Below are 6,531 nucleotides of genomic sequence, written 5' to 3'. Positions count from 1 at the left end.
AAAAAAAAAAGAAAAAAAGAAAAAAATAGGATATAGAAGATATAAACAAATTGCCTCAGTTTGGGCTTTCCCAGAAGCAGGTCTGGAGATAAGGATTCAAATGCTAGCAACTGATTCTGATTCAGGAGGTCCAGGGAATGGTAGTGGACTGGTGAATTGCTAAAGGAAAGAAAAGCTGGTTACTGCTACATATACCTGTGAGCAATGGGGGCTAATCATTATGAGTCATTACTGAGAAACAATTAAAAAAAATCCCTCAGCATTATCCCAACCAAAGGGTAAACTCTCCAGGGGTGTCGATCTCTAGCATGACCTTCCACCATTTTGGAAAAAGCCCTCAATCACAGAGCTGCAAGTCACTGGCAATTCCAAGTAAGCCAGAGCACATGGGAGGTACTCATGGCATCTGCTACAACCATGAACAAAAATGATCTCATTAACGTTTATAGAACACTGAACTGAAAAACTAGAGCATACACATTGCTTCTAAGTGCATGTGAGACATTTATCCAAATAGACCCTATGAGGAGTCATAAAGCAAGTCTCAATAAATTTTAAATGATTAACATCATACTGAATACATTCACTGACAACAGTGGAATTAAACTAGAATTGAATGACAAAATGATAGCCAGGGAAATCCACAAATGTTTGTAGGAATGTGTGTGAAAAAAAACCAAATACTGATGTTGTCCAATGTGGCAAGAAAGGCCTCCTGAGGTTAAAAAAAAAAATCCATGTGAGACATGGGATTCAGACAAAAAGGGTAGTAAAAAACATGTTCCACATATAAGTAATAATATGTGTGAAGGCTATAGAAGTCAGGGAAGGTTTGTTGAAGGAGGTGTCCTGAAATGGGCTTTCAAAGATTACCAAGATGGGGGACACCTGGGTGGCTCAGTCATCTGGGTGCCTGACTTTTGATTTCAGCTCTGGTCATGATTTCCTGGTTCATCAGATCAAGCCATGCATCAGGCTCTGTGCTGACAATGTGGAACCTGCTTGGGATTTTTTCTCGACCTCACTCTCTGTCCCTCCTCTGTATGCACATTCCCTCTCTCAAAATAAATAAATAAACATTTAAAAATATTACCAAGATTTGGCTGTGCAGAGAAAAAGAAATTAAAGGACTCCATAGACAGAAAGAACAATGAGTAAAACTTGGAATAAACATAACATGTCGGTTTCAGTAAGCCTTAATGAAATCTAGATTCTTTGTCGGGTAGCCACGGGGAATTCAACTGAAGAGGCCGACTGAATCAGATAACGGTGTGGAGGACACAGGTTTCAGATACGACCCAACACATAACAGCTGCCTGTGTAGATACTTATGTAGCAGGCTTCCTTTATAAGGGAAGCTGCAAAAGAACATTATTTAAAAATCTTAATTTACCCACAGAGATATTAAAAGCTACTGAGTAAATATATCCTTTTATTAGCACACGTAAAGGGGGTCCACCCTCTGTTCCAGGGAAGGCATTCTTCTATTCAGTATATAGTGTAACAGCAGGTTGCTATCAAGTCCAATGGTATTTAGTAACAGATTGTTATAGTAGAACAATCTAATTCAGCCCATTCTTGGTCTTCCGGAAGTCCAGCAGTAATGGACTGTTTTGGTTAATTGAATATTCTGTGCATTCGCCATGCGTGCAAGCACAATTACAAAATGTGAGCACAATGCAAGTCACTTAACATAGATTAAAAGCTCAAACTCATATGTTTAAATTCTTTAGTTTAATTCAGTTTATCTTTCTTTGATGAATGGGAAAGCTCTTTAGGATCTTACAGGTAGGGTCCAAGGATCATCTATAGAACTACTGATTCTTACTAGATTAAGTGTTCAGAAATGTTGAGTCTAGAAGTACTCAGTCAGGCATTGCCAAAGAAAATAATTTCTTATCAGGTGATACTCTAAGCTAGTACAGGAAAAAGTGTGATGGGGTTTTGGGAAATCCTGGAAGAATATCCTGCCAACAGTTGTACAGGTTTGGAAAAGGGAAGTATCCCCCGTATTGGGTCTGAGAAATATAGGGCTGTGTATTTCCCAGTAGAACTCCCAAGGAAGAGGGGCCTGGGTGGCCTCATCAGTTAAGCATCCGACTCTGAATTTCGGTTCAAGTCAGGATCTCACGGTTCATGGGTTTGAGCTCTGCATAGGGCTCTATAGTGACAAGACGGAGCCTACTTGGGAGCCTCTCTCCCTCTCTCTCCCTGCCCCTCCCACCTCAAATTAAATAGATTTTTATTTATTAAAAAGAAGAACCCCCAAAGAAGATATCGCTTTGGTCCTGAATCATAATGGATGTAATCTATAGCTCTGTTCATTTACAATGATTGTCCTCTCAGTCCATAGTCTAGCCTTCCATTCCAAGATGGGAGTGTGTCACCATCCTCAGATTCTTGTCACCTAGGTTCCAGGATCTCCAGAGTTCGGGAACCCAGAATACTGTAGATGGAAGAATTAAGGTAAGGCACTATAGTAGGAATCCACAGGGACAAGGAGGGATTCTAATATATGTAGGATGGTGAGGAAAACACAAAATACAGACAAAATATATTTTACTATTTAAACTATTTTGAGGTGAGTGTTGGGGAAGAATTAACACTTAACCTTCCCTAGCATGCTTTTTCATTCCTCATGGAGCTCCCCCTAAACAAACAATCCCATATCTTTTCCTCTCCTCTTGGATACTTCAGGAAAGAAATGCAATAATTAATTGCATATATTTGTTCTTAAACTTCTCATATGCTTGAGGCATTTTAAGTACTGTTTGGTTCTCTAGAAATTCAATTCACAAACAAAAGATAGAGATAGGCAGAAAGAGAGAGAAAGAAAAGATCAAACCCATTGCTGTATTAAGGGAGCACCATGTTACCCATAAATACAGTAGCTGTAGAAAGGTCAGGGTTTGAAATGGTGCAAATAGATTATCCTCTCCTACTCACACACTACTCATTTACAACCCTGGTATGAAAGGAGAAGGCCTGACAGCTGTGTCCCAAGTGTGATATGTTCCATCAGACCTTTCCAACTAAGAAATTCTTCCTCAGGGATACACTCTAATCTGAGGAGTGACCAAAACAGGTATAAGGTGATGAGGAAAAGCACCCTGCCTCTGGCTAAGAGCTTTCTAGATGCAAGAGTGGGAAAACTATGGCCTGTGGGCCAAATCCAGACTGCCATCTTTTTCTATAAATAAAGCTTTATTGGAACACAGCCACACTTATTCATTTAGATATTATCTATGATCGCTTTGCCATTACAGTAGCAGAATCAAGTTGTTGTACCAGAGAACACATAGCCGACAAAGCCAAAACTGTTTACTATGTGGTTCTTTACAGAAAAAGGTGGTCAATCATTGGTCTATGGTAGTAGTTGACTTGTAAAATGTCAACTAGTGATGAGTCACTAAATTATACTCCTGAAACCATTACTACTCTGTATGTTAACTAACTTGACTTTAAATAAATTAATTTTAAAAAACTAAAGTGAAGCTTTTAAGGAACTTATTATTTCAGTAAATGGAAAAAAGGACAGAATATAAATTTTTAAAAACCTTCTAGAATATAGAACACTTAAGTAATAAGGCTGAATTGAAAAGAGGGAAAAGCTAGAAAAGTTTAAGTTAGCATGAGAACACTTAGGACCTTGGAAGAGAGAAGTTTTTGGAGCATGACTGCTTTCCTAGTGCTTCTTTATTTTGAAATCTTTACTAGAAACTTCCTGACTCACACACAGCAAATAGGAAGTAAATAGCTCTCCTCTCATCCCTATGTGTTCATTCATTCATCATTCATTCATTCATTATACATTTTTGAGCCAGGTACTAGAATGGATGTTGAGAATGCAATAACGAATAATCAGAACTTGGTTTCTCTTCTCATGGAAACTATAGTTTAGTGACAAAACAGGAATTAAAGATACACTCATAAGAAGTTACAATTCTGATAAGCACCACAAAAGAAAACCACGGGATACTCTGCAAGTATATATCAAGAAATCCTAATCTAGAATGGAGGGATGGGGTGTAGGGAATCAATACTGGCCACATAGATAAAGGACATTTAAACTAAGACCAGAAGGGTGGATAGCAATTTGTATGAATCGTTCTTTTTCCAATTCCTATTCTTGCCTGGGGATAAGAACTTGGCATCTTCCAAGAAAAGAGATTCCTTAGCAAAAGAAATATAGAATCATTAGGTTGAGTACAAAGGTAGGGTCCAAATCACATTAGACCTTGAATGCTCTAGGATTTTATTACAATAATAGTATTTATTTATAAGCAATTTATAAGCAATGGGACATCATGATTCCACATTCAGTTGTATTCTATGACCCCAGAAAGAAAGTAGAGAATAGATGAAAGGGCAGAAGTCCTTTACATGGGCAAAGTCTTAAGAGGCTCTTGGAATAGTTTCTTTCTCCCTTTACTTTTATTCATCTTTTTTTCTCCTTCCATACTCCCTACTTTTCTGCTTACTTTCCCTTTTTCCTTGCCTTCCTCTACTCTAAATGGTCCACTGCCCTTGGATTTCAGCTCTCAAGCCTATGCTATTATTTTACTGCTTAGCAATCAAGTCAGCTCTCATAGACTGGCTTGGGAAGCCAGACACCACTTACAGTATCAGAACAGAAGTTGCATGCCAGGCTGAGGTTTGTCTATAAGGGCAAATATCTTTTGCTTGGAAGTTGGAAACATCTGTACTACAGGTACAGGCTCAGCCGGTGCCTGATGCTTGTTTGCTTCTAGATTACAGTGGACTCTGCCTTGACATACAAATAGAACAACATCACATAGGTGTACCTCAAGGTCAACAGATGAAGGATGTGTGAGTGTGTTTGTACATGTGCACACTCTACGCCTCCCTTTTATTTCCAACTGAACGGGAACACTCAATCCTTTGTCCATCATTGAACACCCACAACCTGGGCCCTCTGACTTTCTCCCCCACACACTTCTTTTCTTCCTTCCTTGATTGTTATTTCATGTCATAGCATTTCTGTCACTGAGGAACAAGATGTTTTATCTTCAGCTAAAGATTGTGTCATCAGCAAAGCAGATGAAGACAGCTTCTTTTGTTACAAGGGCCTTCGAAGCATAGCTGTAAGCTTATCATATTCTTGAAAAACTACTTAGGATACATGGAAGGCTGACTGTTGCAAACATGTACAAATACTGACTCCAGACAACTGAGATTCAATGGCAGTTACCCATATACCCATATACTGTGCACAGTACACAGTAAAGTGTAGCCATTACAGCTCTTATATCACAGTAGCCATCGCTTAAATAATATTATGATGGAAACTGTTGTTTAACAAATATTTCTAAGTCTTGAGTTATAGCCCACTTATTTTGACATTTAGCCCATTTATCTAACATTCATTTTCTACTACCTAGAAAATAAGAGCCAGGGCAATCCTAATGTATTAGGATTAAGCTCTCCACATTTCTGGGATCTCTTACTTTATCAGACCTCCCTTCTCTTCTCTCCTCTGATGCCTGGTGATAAGTACCATGGTCAGAGTGAAAAGGAAATGAATATATAACCAGGAAACAGCCTCTGCCTTGCCCTGATGTTTCTGAGGGATATCCAGTTAAGGTAAATCAATTTCCAGCTGAGATATTTAGGGGGTCTACAAGGCAACAAAGCCCCCAGTTGATATATATCAGTCCTTAACCCACCTGAGTTCTGGTCAAGCAAGGACCTAGATTTGCAGATTCTATGTCCAAGTCCATGGTAAAGCCATCACCACACTGAGAAATGAAGCCTCAACTACATTGGTCTCTGGTGTTGCTTCCAATTTCAGTTTCATTTCAGCTACTTTCTCCAACTACTAGCTTCCCTCAGGTGTTGCATATTTTCACTAGCCTCTGACCCTTTTACTAGTCCACAGATTCAATTTATTCAATTGAAGACAGGTGTCTTCTTAAAGGGTGAAGCAGTGTAGGATAATCTTTAAAAGAAGTGTTTCTCATACTTCAGTGTGCCTCACTACAACCAGGGGATCTGCTTTTTTTGTTGGTGGGGGAGACGTTAACATGCATATTCTAATATACAAAGCTGGGGTGGGACCTGAGAGTCCCCATTTCTAATATGCTCCTACATAATGCTGATGATCCTGACCCATAGGAAGATTAATATCTAATATGCAGGTTTGTGCATTAAATAAGCCAACCAAGTGAAAGTGCCTAGTAACAAAATGAAGGGAATCAATGTATTTTTGTATCCTTACTTTGGGAGGCTTCCATATATGATCTAATTTAAACCTCACAATGACATTATTAGGAAGCTAATATTAGTCCTATTTTCGTGACAATAACAAAGGGTTAATATAATATAGGTACTTTGAAATTTGAAAGCTAAAATGTGTCTGATAAAATGCTTTAGTTATTTATATAGTTCATCTTTTTTTAGTGTTTATTTGCTTTTTTATGTACTTTTATAATAGTTTATTATCAAATTGGTGTCCATATAACACCCAGTACTTCTCCCTACAAGTGCCCCTCCTCCATGACCATCACCCCC

This window comes from Suricata suricatta, chromosome X (genome assembly GCF_006229205.1).
Source record: "Suricata suricatta isolate VVHF042 chromosome X, meerkat_22Aug2017_6uvM2_HiC, whole genome shotgun sequence".
Classification (NCBI taxonomy): domain Eukaryota; kingdom Metazoa; phylum Chordata; class Mammalia; order Carnivora; family Herpestidae; genus Suricata; species Suricata suricatta.
Note: the sequence above shows the minus strand (reverse complement) of the source record.